The following is a 21,287-nucleotide window of genomic DNA, read 5'->3' as shown; positions in this document are numbered from 1 at the left end:
TATGCTTAGAGTTAAGTATTTTATTTCGAGAAATATTTGTGGAGATTAACACATCAACGCATCAGGGTAAGTACATATATAGTACAATTTAAAATTATAGGCTTGAGAATAGATGTTAAATATTTTAATTATTTTAAGGAGGATCTATGGTAAGTCAAGGATACAGTTTTTACTTTTTTATTATTTATCTGTTATTATTTATTTATTTGTCAGTTTCGATCTTACATGACTTCAACATGATAAAGAGACGTTCAATCGTATACTCATACTATTTCAAAATTCAGATAAATGGAGTGTAAGTAAAACCCTCATTTAAACCTCTAGGGCTCATAGTTCCCAATCGATAGATCCACTTTGCCTCCAACTGACGTAACTTTAAATCCAGATTTCCTCCTCTAGGACCGATTTTCCATTGTTGCAGAACAAAGAATTTTACACATCTTTCATTTCCCCCATGAACTTCTCTAAAGTGTCTCGACACCGGGGTATCTTTAGGATTCCTTATATTTCCCAGAGGTTCAAGGATTCTCTGTTTCACGTGTCTCGTTGTCTCCCCTATATATAACAGGGGGCAGGGACATTAAATTCCGTACACCACACCCTCTGTCTCACAATTAAAAAAATCCAATATCTGGCTCCTTGGGAGCCACAAAATCTTCAATGTTTTTACATTAATACAGGCTTTACAACGTCCGCATTTATACATGCCTTTCAGCGGTTTCTCAAGCCATGTTTTCTTTATTGGTTTATTCATTATTGGCAGAAAGGAGTGAACCAGTTGGTCTCCAATATTCTTTCCCCTCCTATATGTAAACATCGGGGTGTTTGGGAGAATCTCCTTTAGCTGTGTATCTAATTCAAGGACAGTCCAGTGTTTTTTTTACTATCTTTTTCATTTCTTCTGAATCCTGAGAAAAAGTAATTATAATTCGCATTTTGTCACCCTGTGCACTGTCCTGTCTTTCCCTTGGTACAAGGAGATCTTCTCTTTTAATGTCCCTCACTTTGTTATATGCTTCCTCGATTACAGAGTTTGGGTATCCCCTTTCTCTGAATTTATTCTTTAGTGTTATACATTCATGATTAAAATCCACTTCATTAGAACAGTTTCTTCATGCTCTAATGTATTGTCCTTTGAGGATCCCTTTTTTTAGTGGGACAGGATGATGGCTCTCCCAAGAGAGCAGAGAGTTAGTGGATGTTGGTTTATGGTAGATGTTAGTCCAATCCACCGCTTTCAGATTTCCTTATCTCAACATCTAAAAAAACTCAGAGTTTTTATCAATTTCAAATGTAAAGAACATACCGATCTCATTCTGGTTTAAACAATGTACAAACTCCACGAACTTGGATCTGGGGCCGTCCCACAGAATGAACACGTCGTCTATGAAGCGACCCCAGAATAGTATCGATGTCGTATATTCTGCCATTTCCGTTGAAAAAACCACTGTATCCTCCCACCAACCAAGAAACAAGTTTGCATACGATGGTGCACAACTCGTCCCCAGCGCACATCCTCGTCTCTGAATGTAAAACTTATTTTGGAAGAGGAAGTAATTGTGGTTTAAGATGAATTTCAACATTTCAACAATTAGTGTAGAGTGTTCACGCAAATGAACACTTCTGCTCTGTAAAAAATGACTGACGGCTTTAGTACCCAGATCGTGTTTGATATTGTTATAAAGTGATTCGACATCCAAGCTGGCTAACCACACGTCCTCAGTCACAGTTAAACCCTGAAGTCTATTCAACAAATCCATAGTATCTCTAATATAAGATGGGAGGCTTGTCACAAAGGGTCTTAGGAAAAAGTCCACATATTTACTTATCTGCTCTGTCAGGCAGCCATTCCCTGAAATTATAGGTGTTCCTGGTGGATCTATCAGCCTCTTGTGTATTTTAGGGAGGGAATAAAATGTGGCTATTGTCGGATGTTTTGTTAATAGATTCTGCAGTTCATTTTTTATCAAAACTCCTTTTACAACAGCTTCATTTAGGAGTAACTAGTTCACTATAGTATGCGTGTGTTGGATTGTGGTCAATTCTCCCATAGTGCTCTCTGTTATTCAATATCTGCATACACATGTTGATGTACTGATCTCTTTTCATTAGAACTATGTTTCCCCCTTTATCCGATTTCTTAAAAGTAAGATCTTCATTTCTACTCAAGGTCTCCAATGCTTTCTGTTCCGCCACATTCAAATTATAATCCACAGAAATAGAACAAAAAGCATCCGGGCACCAGCAGCAGCAATGATGCTTAGTAAACCTTTATTCCATCCCCATACCGCATGACATACAAAGTGCAATGCCTAACGTCGTTTCACAGGATAAACCTGCTTCCTCAGAGGCAACCAATAGGGTTAGGCATTGCACTTTGTATGTCATGCGGTATGGGGATGGAATAAAGGTTTACTAAGCATCATTGCTGCTGCTGGTGCCCGGATGCTTTTTGTTCTATTTCTGTGGATTATAGTTTCATTTATCTGGAGGCACAGCTAGAGTGACCTGCTACTAGTGTTGGGCGAACACCTAGATGTTCGGGTTCGCGAACGTTCGCCGAACATCGCTGCGATGTTCGGGTGTTCGCGCCGAACTCCGAACATAATGGAAGTCAATGGGGACCCGAACTTTTGTGCTTTGTAAAGCTTCCTTACATGCTACATACCCCAAATTAGCAGGGTATGTGCACCTTGGGAGTGGGTACAAGAGGAAAAAAAATATTTGAAAAAGAGCTTATAGTTTTTGAGAAAATTGATTGTAAAGTTTCAAAGGAAAAACTGTCTTTTAAATGTGGAAAATGTCATGTTTCTTTGCACAGGTAACATGCTTTTTGTCGCCATGCAGTCATAAATGTAATACAGAGAAGAGGTTCCAGGAAAAGGGACCGGTAACGCTAACCCAGCAGCAGCAGCACACGTGATGGAACAGGAGCAGGAGGAGAAGGCCATGCTTTTTGAGACACAACAACCCAGGCCTTGCATGAGGACAAGAAGCGTGCGGATAGCATGCTTTTTACCGCCATGCAGTCATAAATGTAATAAAGATAAGAGGTTCAATAAACAGGGACCGGGCGTCAACGCTAACCCAGCAGCAGCAGACGTGATGGAACAGGAGGAGGCGCAGGAGGAGAAGGCCACGCTTTCAGGTGCAACTCAGGCCTTGCATGAGGACAAAAAAATGTGTGCGCAAAGCAATGCAATGAGTAGTTTTCAGGACACAATGGGCTATTCGGAGGAGCTATTCCCACCCCCACAATCTTCTACCTGTGAAAGGTCAATGGAACAGCCACAAATGTTGTGCCCGGATTCACAACCTTTTTCTGTGGAAAATGCACCTCGCACTGAAATGCAAGGCGAGGCCGAGGATGAACATGACGTCAACAACTCAACATGACGCAAAATGGGGGCGGAACAGAAAGCTGCTTTCAATGTTTTGAAGGCCTTAATTGCCTCCGGTGGCCAGTTAGATGCATCATTCATCACACCCAAATCCCAGAGCAATGTGTGCAGGAATTTGAATCTCAGGAGGTGTACCGAGATCATCTGGACAAGTGACCAAGTGACAAGTGACAAAGTGACCAGTGACAAAGTGACAAAGTGACAAAATGACAAAGTGACAAGTGACAAAGTGAGAAGTGACAAGTGACAAAGTGACAAGTGACAAAGTGACAAGTGACAAAGTGAGAAGTGACAAGTGACAAAGTGACAACTGACAAAGTGACAAAATGACAAAGTGACAAAGTGACCAGTGACAAAGTGACAATTGAGAGGTTGTTCTGGGGAGCTCCACTGCACTCAGTCGCATATGAGGAGAGGTCTCGTCGGGACTGCTGATCCTCCTCAGCTTGCTCAAAGCCTTGAGGGTTCCTGAAGATCCTCTGCTTGGAGTTCGCCGGGGTTCAGCTTGGTGTCGGGGTCGGCGGCGTCCTCCTCACTCCAACGTGGCAGATCTTCTGTTGAAGGAAAAAAAAAAAAACATTGTTAAAAGTCCAGCACCGCTTCTGAAGGACTCACCAAGAGATGCAGGAGCGCTTCAATCTAGCGCACCATCGCTCGCTGGGTGATGTCCCTGCCTACGCGCTGGAATTCTACGCTGCACATGCTAGCACGCTTTTGCGCAGTGCCGAGGCGCATTCCAGCAGCTAGTAGCTACCAAGCTTCTGTGGATCTGATTGGGCCACCATGTTGGATCTCTGCCAAGTCCTCCAAAATTTTGAGCAATCCACGTTGCGTGACTGAGCAGTGACAACTCTACAGTCAGCATTACAATACCACTGCTGTGTTTACTGAAGAAATCAATGTTGAAGATGGAAACCGCTGGCATGATGCAAGTGGGGGATTCTGAACATGAAAACGATCAGCGTGATGATACCAACATCAGGCAACCTGCCTCAGGAAACGCTGGTCCCAGCTATGACAAAGAACAGGACGAGGAACAGCTGGAGTTGGAGCAGGAATTGGATGCCCCCACTGCCGAGGGACAGAGCGGTGCACGTTGGACTTCCACAATTTAGCGGGAAAGGACAGCAGAAGAGGAAGAAAGTGATGCTGGTGACGAATATGGTGCATCACAACAATCACAACGCTTACAAGAACATGAAGACAGAGGAGTCTGGCAGGACTCTCTGGCACACATGGCTCAATTCATGCTAGACTGCATTGAACGCGGCCCGCGCATTATTCACTATTCATTATTATTCATTATTCTGGAATCTGGACAACACCAATTACTGGGTTTATACCCAGTTTATACAAACACAATGTTAAAAAACTGATTGAAGAAAGTGTCAGACAGGTCAAAAATGGAACAATTCCAGCAGGCCCTTGAGGATGGAGACTTTAGAGAGGAGATTGACATCCTCCTCCTTCTCTAGCCAGTTGTACGCCGACAGACTGACTTCAGCAAACCCAGGAGGACCAGGAGGGCAGCAAAGAACACAAGCTGCTGCTAGTGCCGAAAAGGGAATGGTATTGGCAGTGTCCTTGGAGTGGGAACATTTTCTGACACCCATGCAGCAGCCCACAGAACAGCAATCGGGCAGTTCCACGTCCTCCAACACCAATCGCCTGGAGAAGATGGTCAAGGTCCAGGACTAAATGTCAGATGGCGTAGCTGTGTTGAACAATCCATCTGCAGACAGACGGTGAGTGTGACAGGCAGCACAGAAGGACCATGGCAACTCACTCATAGTACCACAGTTTGATAGTGCTGCCCAAAAAATTATATGGATCCGTGGACCCGGGCACTGCGGGCAGTACTGGGAAGTGGGAACGCAGATTTTAGTACCTAAACACACGATACAACATGTTTTCCGGGGTCGGACTCTGAGGCACATACAGATGGTCCCGATCATCATCCTCATCATACAACTCTTCTCCTGAGTCTGACCCACCCACCACCTCTGCCACCCCAACATTCCCAGACACAGACCCCTCATCGTCCTCAACATTAACTTGGGATGCTGGCCTGAGCCAGACCTCCTCCTCCACATCAGGCCCCATCATCTCCTCAATGGCAGCCCTCATTAATCGTTCTGGCGACGGACCGATGGACACAACATTCTCCTCCGGAGAGGGCTGCTGCTGACCACTGGCTGCTGGGGTGGATGTTATAGCTTGCGTGGGGCGTTGGCTGTTGCTGTTGTTGGGAGTGCTGCTCACAGCGGAGGTCTCTGAGGAACTCATATAGTGGTTGGCGGTGAGTGGAGTATTACTGATCCCAGCAATATACACACTGACTGGCAGAGTACGCAATGCTATATAGTCTGGCTGAGCGGTGTACACAGAGTGGCAGTACACACAATGCTATATAGTCTGGCTGAGCCGTGTACACAGAGTGGCAGTACACACAATGCTATATAGTCTGGCTGAGCCGTGTACACAGAGTGGCAGTACACACAATGCTATATAGTCTGGCTGAGCGGTGTACACAGAGTGGCAGTACACACAATGCTATATAGTCTGGCTGAGCCGTGTACACAGAGTGGCAGTACACACAATGCTATATAGTCTGGCTGAGCGGTGTACACAGAGTGGCAGTACACACAATGCTATATAGTCTGGCTGAGCCGTGTACACAGAGTGTCAGTAAACAATGCTATATATAGCGTGGCTGAGCGAGGTACACAGTGGCAGTACACACAATGCTATATAGTCTGGCTGAGCGGTGTACACAGAGTGTCAGTAAACAATGGTATATAGTCTGGCTGAGCGGTGTACACAGAGGGGCAGTAAACACAATGCTATATATAGCGTGGCTGAGCGAGGTGCACAGTGGCAGTACACACAATGCTATATAGTCAGGCTAAGCCGTGTACACAGAGTGTCAGAAAACACAATGCTATATATAGCGTGGCTGAGCGAGGTACACAGTGGCAGTACACACAATGCTATATAGTCAGGCTAAGCCGTGTACACAGAGTGTCAGAAAACACAATGCTATATATAGCGTGGCTGAGCGAGGTGCACAGTGGCAGTACACACAATGCTATATAGCCAGGCTAAGCCGTGTACACAGAGTGTCAGAAAACAAAATGCTATATATAGCGTGGCTGAGCGAGGTACACAGTGGCAGTAAACAATGCTATATATAGTGTGGCTGAGCGAGCGGTGTACTACTGTTCCCAGCAGCGACACACAATGACTGGGGGGGACCCTGGCTAGCGTGGCTGGAGAGCGAACTACCCTGCCTGCCTACCCAAAGCTAAACCCACAGAGAAATGGCGGAGATATGACGTGGTTCGGGTATTTATTTACCCGAACCACGTGACCGTTCGGCCAATCAGAGCGCGTTCGGGCCCGAACCACGTGACCCGTTCGGCCAATCACAGCGCTAGCCGAACGTTCGGGGAACGTTCGGCCATGCGCTCTTAGTTCGGCCATGTGGCCGAACGGTTTGGCCGAGCATCGTCAGGTGTTCGGCCGAACTCGAACATCACCCGAACAGGGTGATGTTCTGCAGAACCCGAACAGTCAACACTACCTGCTACCCCCTGCCTGTCTACAGTCTGCAAGCATCTTGTGCCAATCAACTCTTTCCTTTTGTTGAACACATTCAAATTATGCCTCCCTTGCTTATTTTTGATTTTAGCTAAATCCTCCAAGTCTCTCTCCACTGCCTCAATAAAAATCTAGATCGAGGGGTATGAACTTATAGATGGACAAAAACTACTCTTTTTTGATAGATTACTCTCAGGGACCTGTAAACTTATTTGTCCTGTAATATTTTCTTCAAGTAGGGTCATTAATGTCTCCATATTGCGTGTGTCCATATCCGCTTACAATTTGTTTTTCATTGCAGTAGAGTTCATATATTTATATACCGCAAATTTTCTACCAAACAAATTAATGTCCTTTATGGTTTCAAACAGATCAAATTTTTCACTCGGTACAAATGTTAGACCCTTGGATAATACCTCCAATTCCATTTCTTCTAATACATAATCAGTTAAATTGATAATCCTCATTCTATCAGTTGCCTCCTGATTTTCTACCATTCCTCCTCCTTTCTTTGTTTCAACTTGTAAGCCCATTTTTCAGCAAGGGGGATACACTTTCCTCTAATGCCTAATAATATCCTCCACTAGTATGAAGGACTAATAATAATGGTTGTAAGATGAACTAACTTCGAGTAGAAAAACGAACTTTTCTCATAATAATTAGCCTCAATCAAAGATCAGGTGTAAGAACACCCTATTTTTAAACAAAATTACACAAATCTGATTTTTCAATTAAACACACTTAGTAGACCTTGTCTGAGACCAAGTAAAACGTAACTTTTAATTTATTTTAATAAAATCATTGCCATTAAATGAGAAATATTTTAGATATTAACTTGATTAGATATACAACAACCTAGTTGGGTAGTTTAGAGGTATACGTTGTGTCACTTAGAAAGGCGATTCTGTATTTTATAGTCAATTCTTTACCACTACCAAAACTAAGGCACTAATATATATACATGCTGAGTTACTTCAATTAGTATAGAACCCTCCACCTACAACTGACATGTTTCGGCTCCTTAAAAATAGAGCCGTCGTCAGGGCTACAATGAAAAAGTGCTTAGGGTGCAAGGTGCATAGTAGAAGATAAACGCAGCTATTTACAAATACATAATCAAGAAAAACAACAAATGAGAGCTGTGCTCTCCAGCAATGTCAGCAATCAAGTGAGGCTTCATAATATCCTCCCTTATATACCCTTGAGAGTGGGTGGGATCAGGAAAACAGTACCTCCCATCTTAAATATCCTCTCCTATTGGTTCAGTTCATTGTCACTCAAAAAATCTATATACTCATTGGTTAGTTCATCTTTCTCCATGTATCTTTAAACATCATCTTCCAAGCCCTCCAAATGGCCAGAAAAACAATAGTATGTGTATTAACTCTTGTACACAGAACTGACAATGGTACCGTATCCTTTAAAGTTTCCTAAATCTGAAAACACCATACTCGGCGATACTTCCCATAGTATTGGTCAAGCGGGGACATGTGACCTGACTGCACACTTCCCTTTCTATCCATTTGTTAGTCAAAACGTTCCGTATACTTACAATGGAGCTCCCCTATTGGTCAGGCACCATCATGTGACAAAACGTCACCATTGCGTCTCTCCCTGCCTTGCAAAGGCACTTGTCCCTACGTGAGTGTTGGCTTTTCCACGGCTCAATTTTTGGAGGCAGAGACAACAGATGGCATTGCTCCGTTCTGAGGCAGACACATTAAAAAATTTCAAAACCACTGAGCCCCCCTGGGGTGATGGCACTATGGTGGCATCAGCAGCTGACTTTGAAGGGCATGTGGGTTGGCTGTCCATAGGTGGCGATACATGGCGCCGGACACTGCCACCAGCTGTTTCTGATGGTGAGCTCCCCCTGCTTCTTTCAGCAACTCGTCTCCTTCTACTCCTCTCTGACTCCCCCTCTGAACTGTCCCCCTGTTCATCTCCTGTATTGGGAACATACGTGGGATCTGTATCATCGTCATCATCATAATCATCCTGCCCAGCTTCGCTTACCTCAAACACCTCAAAAACTGCACCAACAGCAGGTACTTCATCATCTTCACACGTTACATCCATAGTGTCACCGCCTAACTCAGACATATGAGGTGGTGTAACTTGCTTAGCGCCTTCATCTGGTTGTAACAATAATGGCTGTGAATCAGTTAATTCCCCACCAATTACTCCTGCGAAGTGTCAAATGCAACAAATGTGGTGCTTGTAGTAGCGCTGGTGGCTGCGGAAGATGGGGTGTTCTGTGTTAAATAGTCAACCACGTCCTGACAATCTTGGGAGTTGATGGGACGTGCCTTCTTCTGAGCATTGTACTTTGGTCGAGGGCCGCATGAAATCACATCAACACGACCTCGAACAGATCTGCCGGGTGGCTTTCGTTTGGGTGTGCCTCTACCTCTGCCTGTTTTGCCCGCTGTGTCCATATCGGGGGGGGGGGGGGGATGAAGTGAAAGGTATGCACTGACTTGACTTATACAATGTGCAGTCACACAGATGCAGTTAACAGGTATGCATGGAGTGGTATATCATGCTGCGTGCACTCACGTAAGTAGGTGGGTGCACTGAACACAACAGGTAGGTATATGCAGTGATGAGGTGGGTGCACTGAACACAACAGGTAGGTATATATAGTGATGGGTATTACAATGTGCACCTGTCACACACAGACAGGTAGCAGACAGGAACAGTGACACTGCGTGCGCTCAACTCACGTAGGTAGGTGGGTGCACTGTGAACAACAGGTAGGTAGGTATATGCAGTAATAGGTATTACAATGTGCACCTGTCACACACAGACAGGTACCAGACAGGCACAGTGACAATGCTTGTGCTCACGTAGGTAGGTGGGTGCACTGAAGTGAACAACAGGTAGTAGATATGTGCAGTGATGGGTATTACAATGTGCACCTGTCACACACAGACAGGTAGCGGACAGGCACGGTGACACTGCATGCGCTCAACTCACGTAGGTAGGTGGGTGCACTGTGAAAAACAGGTAGGTAGGTATATGCAGTAATGGGTATTACAATGTGCACCTGTCACACACAGACAGGTAGCGGACAGGCACGGTGACACTGCATGCGCTCAACTCACGTAGGTAGGTGGGTGCACTGTGAAAAACAGGTAGGTAGGTATATGCAGTAATGGGTATTACAATGTGCACCTGTCACACACAGACAGGTAGCAGACAGGCACAGTGACACTGCGTGCGCTCACGTAGGTAGGTAGGTGCACTGTGAACAACAGGTAGTGAACAACACTGTGAACAACAGGTAGTTCGGTATATGCAGTATTATTATTATTATTATTTATTGTATTTATAAAGCACCAACATATTACGCAGTGCTGAACATTAATTTAGGTTACAGACAATATTTAGGGGTGACATACAGCAATATGACAATACAGGAATACAAGAAAACCAGATCACACACCATAGTATGAGTACCAGGTAATGCTTAGTCAGTCACTGGATGAAGCACGGAGATTAGGCAAGTTAGGTTCACTCAGATGCATAGCATGGGTGCAAAGTAATGGAGGTGCATGATCAGGTAGGACACAAAAGGAGGAGGACCCTGCCCAAAGGCTTACAATCTAGAGGGAGAGGTAAGGAAACGAATGGTAGGGGACCAGAGTTCAGCTGTAGGTTTAGAGCACTTGTGAGGGGTGGTAGGCCAGAGTGAAAAGGTGAGTTTTGAGGGCTTTCTTGAAGATGTTGAAGGAGGGGGCTGCCCTAATGGGTGGAGGTAGGGAGTTCCATAGTGTTGGAGCAGCTCTTGAGAAGTCCTGGAGGCGTGCATGGGACTGGGTGATTCGGGGGGCGGTTAGGCGAAGTTCATTGGAAGAGCGGAGTGAGCGGCTAGGTGTGTACCTCTGAGTAAGATCGGAAATGTAGGTTGGACAGGTTTTGTGGACAGATTTGTAGGTCAGACACAGTATCTTGAATCTGATTCTGGACTGGATAGGAAGCCAGTGGCGGGATTCTAGGAGGGGATCCGCCGTGGTGGAGCGATGGGAGCAGTGGATAATTCTGGCTGCCGCATTCATGATGGACTGCAGAGGGGCTGTTCGGGTCATAGGGAGACCAGACAGCAGGGCATTGCAGTAGTCAAGGCGGGAAATTATGAGGGCATGGATGAGGAGTTTGGTGGTGGCAGAGGTCAGGAAAGGGCGAATCTTACAGATGTTACGAAGGTGGAAGTTGCAGGACTTTGTGAGGTTTTGGATGTGGGAAGTGAAGGAGAGTGCGGAGTCCAGGGTGACACCCAGACAGCGGGCTTGAGAGGTAGGGCGAATGGTAGTGTGGTTAACAGTGACATGCACATCTGGGAGGTTCGTGGATGGCCGGGGTGTGAAGATCATAAATTCCGTTTTGTCTAGATTTAGTTTCAGGAACCTAGCGGACATCCAGGAGGAGATGGCTGATAGGCAGGAGGAGACCTTGTCCATGGTAGTGGTGGATATGTCAGGGGTGTGGAGGTAGATCTGGGTGTCATCTGCATACAGATGATAGTTAAAACCCATGGAGGAGATAACCTTGCCAATGGAGGATGTGTATAGGGTGAACAGTAGGGGGCCAAGGACCGAACCTTGGGGGACTCCCACCGAGAGGTGGTTGGGGGTGGAAGAGGACTCATTGAAGGCGGTCGTGAAGGAGCGGTTGGAGAGGTAGGATGAAAGCCAGGACAGGGCGAGATCGTGAATGCCCAAGGACTGGAGGGACTGGAGGAGTAGGGGATGATCTACTGTGTCAAACGCTGCTGACAGGTCAAGGAGGAGGAGAATGGAGTATTTACCTTCAGCTTTAGCTAAGGCAAGGTCGTTGACCACTTTGGTGAGAGCAGTTTCGGTTGAGTGGGCAGGCCGAAATCCAGATTGGAGTGGGTCTAGCAGTGAGTTGGCATTGAGGTACTGGGTCAGGCGTTTGTGAACCAGGCGCTCAAGAAGTTTTGAGGCAAAGGGGAGGAGGGAGATAGGACGGTAGTTGGAGGGTAGCGAAGGGTCGAGGGAGGGTTTCTTGAGCAGGGGTAGTACAGTGGCCTGCTTGAAGTCTGAGGGGAAGGTGCCTGTTGATAGGGAGAGGTTGAACAGGGTAGTGAGGACTTGGGCCAATTCCGTGAAGTGAGGCTGGAGTAAATCGGAAGGGATGGGGTCAAGGGGTGAAGTAGTGGTATGGGAAGTCTGCAGTAGGTGGGTGACTTCCTCGGTCGTAGTAGGAGGGAAGGATGTGAGGGGAGGATAGGGTGGAGGAGGAGCTGGGTGGGAGGGGGTTGGAGGTGAAGATTGGAGATTGGATATTTCCTGGCGGATGGAGACAATTTTGTTGGTGAAGTGGGTGGCTAAATCTGTGGCAGAGAGGGAGGAAACGGAGGGTGGGGGGGGGGGGGGTTTAAGCAGGGAGTTGAAAGTGGCAAAAAGACGCCGGGGGTTGGAAGCTTGTGCTCCGATGAGCTTGCTAAAGTATTCCTGCTTCGCATGAGCAAGGGCAGTGTGGAACTGCAGCAGGTTGGTCTTGTACTGTAGGAAATCCTGGTTAAGTCTAGTTTTTCTCCATTTCCGTTCAGCGGCGCGTTTCCCTCTGGATGTTGCGAGTATGGGTAGTGCGCCAGGGCTGGGGGTTAGGGGGTCGGTTGCGGCGAAATATTGGTGGAGCAGCTTTCTCTAGGGCTGATGAGAGAGTTTGGCGATACTGAGCTGCTGCAAGATTAGGACAGGTTAGGGTGGGGAGAGTGGAGGAGAGGGCATGGAGGGGGTCAGCAAGGACACTAGGGTTGAGCTTGCGTAGGTCTCGCTGCCATCGACCAGGTGGGTGGGTGGCTAGTTTAGAGGTGCCTTCCGTGAGGAGGTTGAAGGTGAGAAGGTGATGGTCTGAGGGTGGAAAGGGTGCGATGTCAAGGTGTGCAATCGTGGTGGATTTAGTGAATATAAGGTCGAGAGTGTGACCTGCAGTGTGAGTGGGGGTGTTGGCGTGTTGTACTAGTCCAAGTGAGTTGGCAATGGTGAGTAGCCGGGTCACAGCGGAGCTCTGGGCTTCATCGATGGGAATATTGAAATCCCCAAGGATGATGGTGGGGAGGTCAGAGGAGAGGATGTGAGGGAGCCAGGAGGCAAGGTCATCGAGAAATTGTGGAGTGGAGCCCGGAGGGCGGTATAAGACCGCAACAATGGCAGGGAGGGGGTGGTAGAGGCGGATGATGTGGGCCTCAAATGATTTGAATTGTAGAGAGGTAGGTGGGGTGAGGACACGGAAGGTGCAGGATGGGGAGAGGAGCAGACCCACCCCTCCCCCAGTCCTGTTGTCTGGTCTGGGGGTGTGACTGAGGTGAAGCGCCCCGTAGGAGAGGGCAGCCTCTGCGGCAGAGTCAGAGGGGGTGAGCCATGTCTCAGTGAGTGCGAGGATGGTGAGGGATTTGGAGAGGAAGAGGTCGTGGACTGCTGTAAGTTTATTGCGGACGTATCTGGCATTCCAGAGACCGCAGGGTAGGGGGAGCATGTGTTTGTGGGTGGTATGGATGGAAATAAGGTTGGAGCGAGGATGGGTGTTGAGGTTATTTGTGGACAGAGGGCTGTGAAGTGTATGAAGCAGGTCTGCAGGGGATGCTTGTCTGGCAGCAGGCTGTGGCCCAGGATTGGGTGATATATCGCCAGCTGCAAGTAAGAGTAGGAGGGAGAGAGTAAGCAAATGTGAATGGGATTTAAATGTTTGTGAGATTTTAGAGCTGCTGGAGGGAGAGAGAGATTTCAGGAGAGCTAACAGTTCAAGCTGAGTAAGCAAACAGGGGATACCGCTCTATTGTACCGTGGCAGACAGTGCAGGAACACAGGCAGCCAGGCCCAGGTAGTCAAGATGTAAAGGAAGGAAGGTCCGCACCAATGTCTCCAAAATCGTTAAAATCGTTATATTTATTGAGGACGTATCCAGACAAGCAGAAAACACTTGACTAACATGTTTCGGACGCCAAGTCCTTAATCATAGTGACTATGATTAAGGACTTGGCGTCCGAAACATGTTAGTCAAGTGTTTTCTGCTTGTCTGGATACGTCCTCAATAAATATAACGATTTTAACGATTTTGGAGACATTGGTGCGGACCTTCCTTCCTTTACATCAAGCTGAGTAAGGTGAGGAAAGCAGAGCAGGTGAAATGAATATGGAGTGTGGTACACTGGGAGGATGCATATTGCAATGAAACTTGTAGATATTTGCAGACAGGCAGAACATAAGAAAAAGTGCAGTAAACATGGTAATGGTCTCTGATTATAACCAGGAAGTTTCCAACCACTAAGCAGTTTAAATTAGTATGCAGTTAGTGCAAGCAAACCTGTGTAAAGAAGCAGAGTAATAGGTATTACAATGTGCACCTGTCACACACACAGGTAGTCACTGAATGTGCTGGGCCTGGCAGTGGCACACACACAGTATGAATTACCAAGGCTGTATATGCAACACAAGTGCCAGTGGGACACAAAGAAAAAAAAATAGATCACAAGAACAAGATTAGCTCTCAAAAGAGCTGTTGTGGGGTGCTATTTTAGCAATAAAAAACAGCAAGGAGCAAGCTAACAAGCCTACAAGAGCCTAACTAATCTTTCCCTATGAGAGAGTCTGCCGCAGCTGTCCCTTCTCTATTTACTGCTGGCACACGAGTGAGTATAATGGCCGGTGGTGCCTGCCTTTTATAAGGGGGGTGGGGCTCCAGGAGGGAGTGTAGCCTGATTGGCTACAATGTGCCTGCTGACTGTGATGTATTGTAGAGGGTCAAAGTTGACCCTAATGGTGCATTATGGGGGCGAACCGAACTTCCAGAAAAGTTTGCGGTTCTATGTGCAATCGTGAACCACCAGAAGATCGCCGGGAACCGTTTGGGCCATATCTAATTTAGACCAGTTAATCTATAGGCCAGCATATGTACCAAAATCATTAATAGTAGACAAAGCAGCCTCCAGTGAACCTCCAGAGTCAGAGAGATATAGTAACACATCGTCTGCAAATAAGCTTATTTTTTCATGTAGCTCTCCCTTAATCCAGCCATGAATTCCAGGGTGTTGTCGTATTTTTGAAGCTAGTGTTTCAATCGCTAGGTCAAAAAGTAGAGGGGAAAGAGGGCATCCCTGCCTGGTTCCACATTGGAAAGTGAAAGGCGGCGAAAGTCAACCATTCACTTTGACCCTAGCTACCGGATTGGTATATAGTATACGAAGCCATTTGCGAAAGGCTGGTCCAGAACCCATTCTGCATAGTGCAGCGAAAAGGAAGTCCCACTCGATTGTATCAAACGCCTTAGCGGCATCAAGGGATAGTAGCACACGTGTACCAATATTATTGTGGGATGCCTGCGGATTGCTGTATAGGCGCTGGAGATTAATTGCAGTTAAACGGTCTTGGACAAAACCAGTTTGATCTCTGTGAACTAAGGATGCGATTACTTTATTGATCCTGCGGGCTAGTATTTTGGCTACGATTTTCGTATTGGTCTGTATTAAGGAAATTGGTCTATAGAAACCACAATCTGTGGCATCTTTACCTGGTTTAAGAAATACATAATTGCTTCCCTCATGGAGTAAGGCAATTCACATAAATCTAATGCATTTTGAAAAAGCTTTGATAGAAGGGGGGGCCATATCGTTAGCATAGGTTTTATATAGCTCTGTAGGTAGACCATCAGAACCTGGGACCTTCGATCCCGGAAAGGGAGAGACAGCATCACATATTTCATCAATAGAGAAGGGTTTGTCAAGTTGAAGAGATTGCGATTCTGTTAATATAGGTAAATCTATGTTTTCCATCTAGCTCTAGGGAAGTTTTGGAGGTCTGCTTTGTATACAAGGCTAAGTAAAAATCATAGAACTGATCTAAAATACCCATTGGGTCAGAGTGAGATACCCCGTTAATCTAATATAGATAAGATTACCTGTGGTGCCTCTCGCTGCCTGGCAATTTTAGCTAAGAGGGAGCCACATTGGTCTCCAGTTTCATACCAGAGTTGTCTAAAGGAGAGAATCTTTTGATGAACTTTTTCAGTAAGGAAGTGTTCATATTCACGCAAGTTAGCCCTATATGTCAATTCAGATTCTAAATTAGGAGATCTATTATAGATATCCTCCGCGGTTTTATAGCATGCATGGAGTTTTTTTTTTGGCCGTGCTCCATATGGAAGTAAATTGTACTTCTTCCCCTTGTTCCTCCATAAATGAGTGGAGACGTTGCATAATAGGCGTACTTCCTGCTATTTTGGAAAGCAAAAAAGTATTGAGTTTCCAAAGATCAGATTTAGGGGGGAAAAGCCAACTAAAGGAGACTCTACATGGAGAATGGTCAGAAAGTATAGATGGTAAAGGTAGCCATACACTGGTCGATTTGCCATCAGATTCGACCAACAGATAGATCCCTCTCTGATCGAATCTGATCAGAGAGGGATCGTATGGCTACCTTTACTGCAAACAGATTGTGAACCGATTTCAGCCTGAAACCGTTCACAATCTGTTGCGGTGGTGGTGCTGCTGCCGCCGCTCCCCCCGCCCGCATGCCCGCATACATTACCTGCTCTGCCGGCGCGACTCCAGTACCCAGGTCTCCGCTGTCTTCTCCGCTCTGGTCTCCAGGTCCAGCATGCTTTACTTCTTCCTGCCCGGCAGGAAGTTTAAACAGTAGAGCGCCCTCTACTGTTTAAACTTCCTGCCGGGCAGGAGGAAATGAAGCATGCCAGAGACCAGTGCGGGCACGGAGCAGCGGTGACGGGAGGTAGTCGCGCCGGCGGAGCAGGTAATGTATTGCTGATCTATTGCGTCGGTCGTCGGGCACTCGAACGCCGCTAGCGACGCGCTCCCTACCCGCGGGCGATCGACGGTAATTTTCCGCACTGAGCGATCGACGGGATTGGACGAAATGGATCGAAATTCGGCGTGTAGCGCGAACGATTGGCAGCAGATTCAATCCCAGTGATCGAATCTGCTGTCGAAACGGCGGCAAATCGGGCCAGTGTATGGCCAGCTTAAGTATTCAATACCACAGCAGTTAGGGAGCAATGGTTCACTTGCAATAACATAGTCTAGGCGGGATCTGGAATGATGGGAGGAAGAAAAGCATGAAAACATAGGCATGGAGGGATGTTTATGGTGCCACACATCATGAAGGGAAACCACCTGGAGAATTCTGTCTAATTCAATAAAAACAGGGGAGCAAGAAGCCACAGGCAACCTGTCACTACTAGGGTACAGAACATAATTAAAATCGCCAAGCCAAATCGCAGAGATGTGGATTTCTTGCCATATATGTTAGTGCTTTCTGTATTACCAGATATGCAAAAGGTGGAGGAACATATGGCTATTAATAGTATAGGCTGATTGTTTATCAATGTAAAAAGACATAGCAGCCTTCTGGATCGAGTTCACTATGAAGAGATTTGAAGTGGACACGTCTAGTAATTAGTAGGGATACTCCACGTGATTGAGAGTTATGTATGGAGTGAAAATACCATCCAATCCAGGATCTGTTTAAAGATCGCATTGTCAGGTTATCAAGGTGAGTTTCTTGAAGAGCAAAGACATCCACATTCAGCTTTTTAATATAATTTAAAACAACAGTGCGTTTTATCTTATCCCCTAAGCCCCCAACATTCCATGTTAGGAATGAGACTGTCTGGCTAGACATTCTGCTTGTGGAGCAACACATTTATCAAAATCATACATTACCGGATGCCAGTGATGAGCCCCAAACACATATCCACAGTTGTTCTCAGGTACAGGATAGAAAAAATTTAAACATAAACTATAATAACACTTATAACCCAGCTCCTGGCCTTTCAAACAAGGCTGGAGTGTTGTCCCAATATTACAACTGCTGGTCGGTACCACTGCAGGCTGAGCCCTGATAGGAAAACTTCACCAGGACGCAGCCTAACAAAATGGGGGCAGCAGTAACATAACCCGCAGCTGGGGGAAAAGAAAAAGAATCAGAATGAACATTAAATTGAGAGGAAGGGAAGCCCCCCACTCCAGCAATAACATGGTAAAAGCTATCTATACTGTTTTTAACATGGAGCCCTGCATATAGGTTTATAGATTTAAAGGGGCGCTATGGCGAATTACTGTTTAAATTAATGCAGCATAAAATTAAGCCAGCGTCCAAAAGAAGCTGCAATAAAAAAACTTTAGTTTCAGAAAAATAAACAGAGCTGCTTGCTCAGTCACTTTAGCTTTCAGTATCCCCTCATTTGCATTCTATGCGTTGGACTAAACAGACCAGTACATTAGTTACAGGGGAACATCTGGTATGACTGTTTATTTTTTTCAGGGATCTGACTTCCCTGTCACCTGGTTGTTTTGGTTTCTCCGCACTCACGAGCCGAGCTGCCTGCTATAAACAGATGTAAAACTACGCTTACTCACAGCTTACACTGAAGCCATGAAGGACCCCTGCACTCTGTCAGGCAATAAATCAGCCACCTTATCTCGGCTGACTATCCGCCCCCATCCCCCTGTGTCATTAGCAAACTTGAGTAGTGTCTGCTGTACAGATCAAAGGCAGAAGATTTGTATTGCCTGACAGAGTGCAGGGGTCCTTCATGGCTTCAGTGTAAGCTGTGAGGAAGTCCATTTCCAAGTAAGACCGGCACCACTTAAAAGGAATAGTATTTATAAGCTCTTTAATCAAATAAACATGGCTTCAGCAAGTTGACCGTGGCACACTCCAAGTTCATTTGATTGGTGGTGCTCCTCCTGAAAGCTTGTGTTCTAAGCTGTGAGGAAGCGCAGCTTTACATCTGTTTATAGCGGGCAGCTCGGCTCGTGAGTGCGGAGAAACCAAAACAACCAAGTGACAGGGAAGTCAGATCTCTGAAAAAAATAAACAGTCATACTAGATGTTCCCCTGTAACTAATGTACTGGTCTGTTTAGTCCGACGCATAGAATGCAAATGAGGGGATACTGAAAGCTAAAGTGACTGAGCAAGCAGCTCTGTTTATTTTTCTGAAACTAAAGTTTTTTTATTGCAGCTTCTTTTGGATGCTGGCTTAATTTTATGCTGCATTAATTTAACCAGTAATTCGCCATAGCGCCCCTTTAAGTAGGTAAGGATTTTGTACATTTTAGGGACTTTCCAAAAGAGGTTAGTGTAGGGTCAACCATCTTATTCAAAATGCCTTGTCTACCAGCATTGCTTGCTCACATTATGCACATTGCTGCACGTGAATACAATACCCATACAATAGTATGGGCATGTTGTCTTGTGACAGAGCACTTTATCCAAACACACTTTCTGCAGTGCGTTTTTCTATAACACTCTACAACCGTGTTATATATTAACTAGTAAAAAGGCCCGCCAGTTAAAAAACGGGTGCTAGGTCACAGCCGCTACCCCCCGCAATGCGCGCACATACGCGTCCCCCTTGCTTGTTCCCCACCACTGTCTGAAGTATATGCACACAAGGAGCTGCTTGCTTGGCAGTTGGAAAAAGCTGTTATTCCCCACAATGCAATGAGAACCTCTGTGAACCACACACAGCAAACTGTCAGATCCGGCCCTTTGTCCTAACTGCCCTGTCTGCGCACATGCTCAGTACAAAAAAGCCAGGGAGACACAACCATTCAGTTGATGACGCAGGGACACTTGCATTTTATCGCATAGGATGTTATGAAACATAACATGCATATTATAGCCTGCAGACTGTGCATTGTATTATGCCTACAATGAAGTGTGACATAGTGAACATACTGTGAACATAGTATCTGTTAACAAACCTGTAATCCATTGGAATATAATTAGGACTGAGGCTGCAACTCTCCTTAATATGAAAACCTTGAATATTTTCACTGTCAGTTATCCCTTCACAACTGCAACTTTAAAAGCTCGCCAAGTGTAAATTACATCATTTTTATAAACTAATTTACATAGAACAGTTTTAATATCAACATGAATATGTAAAAGCTTCGGGACATTATCAGAACAGAAGATATTTAAAACTGAAGTAGTGTAGTGGGAATAGAGGAGTGATATTTTCAGACTCACAGTTGACTTCTTGTCAAGTAATCCCTTTGAAGCAAATTACTTACTGTCATTTTGGTGCCTTCTTCTTCCTAACATGGCAGCTAACATACAGGAAAAGAATGAGCACCAAACCTACAGATTAGTTAGATATTACAATTTTCATTCAAGAGAGGATAACCATCATTGTTATAGACAATATAGTTAATAATAGGAGCTCTTTCTTATAATGCCCCTTATTTATTTAATTTCCATATTGGTGGTCCTAATTATAGAGCTGTCATGTCATTCTAGCATTCAATTAGAAGAATTCACATGTATCCAGTACAGACAGTGTTGTAAAAATCCTCTCTTAAAATGAATAATAATAACAACAACAATAATACAGTTAGTCTCCGGATTACATCCTTACTTACAAACAACCCACAGATAAAAAAGGCTCACCCGTTGCAATGATGTGACTTTTACATTGAAGAAAAACAAGAATGAGATTTTGTTGAAGCTGCGTGGACATTTTCAGCAGTGAATAAATGGCACGGGGGCACAGCAAATGCACAGCGGGACAATTGGGTTCAATGGCAGCACTGGGGGACAGAGGGGGACATTAGAGGCACAGAGGGGCACAGGGTTTCCACATACAAATTGAATGTAAAGGAACACTATTGATTAGCATGTTTTTTTTTCAATTGAGATAGGAAATGTTTGGGAAGTGCTGCTAAGTATTGGTGTATACATTTGAATCCTTATGTAAGACCTCGCCGCATATGGTGGCGGAACGCCGAGATTCACGCTGAGGCGCAAGCCTCTGGGTCTCGGCGAAGCTCTGATGTCAGTGGAGCGCATGGCACTCCTTCCTTATTGGCCAAGCGGCGGACGCGTCCTCAGTACGCGCTCCGCCACTGTAAACAATAGCAGCATGCGTACCAGCACGGCAGACTGATTGGTTGTTTTGGATTCTGTTACTTTTGATTGGTTATTGTTAATATAAAGGAAAAGTGAGTGCCCTCAGTCTTCGCCCGTGATAGCCTTTGCTGGGCTTGTAGCTGAGATTGCGCTCACACCAAGGGCCATATTCTATTGCTGAACTCGCCAGCGCTAAGCACTGGCGAGTTCTTAACTTAGGCGATGGGGGCATCTCCTAATCTAATTAAACTTTAGACCCCCCCAGGCAGAAAAGAACTCGCTTGGGCGATATAATCGCCCAGCGAGTTCTTACCACGGAATCCAATTACCCTTATCATGTCTCCGAGCGTTAGCTTAGACCTGCAAAAAGCAGGTCTAGACTAGCTA

The sequence above is a fragment of the Hyperolius riggenbachi genome, chromosome 12, assembly GCF_040937935.1.
Source record: "Hyperolius riggenbachi isolate aHypRig1 chromosome 12, aHypRig1.pri, whole genome shotgun sequence".
Taxonomy (NCBI): Eukaryota; Metazoa; Chordata; class Amphibia; order Anura; family Hyperoliidae; genus Hyperolius; species Hyperolius riggenbachi.
This window is presented reverse-complemented; position numbering follows the sequence as displayed.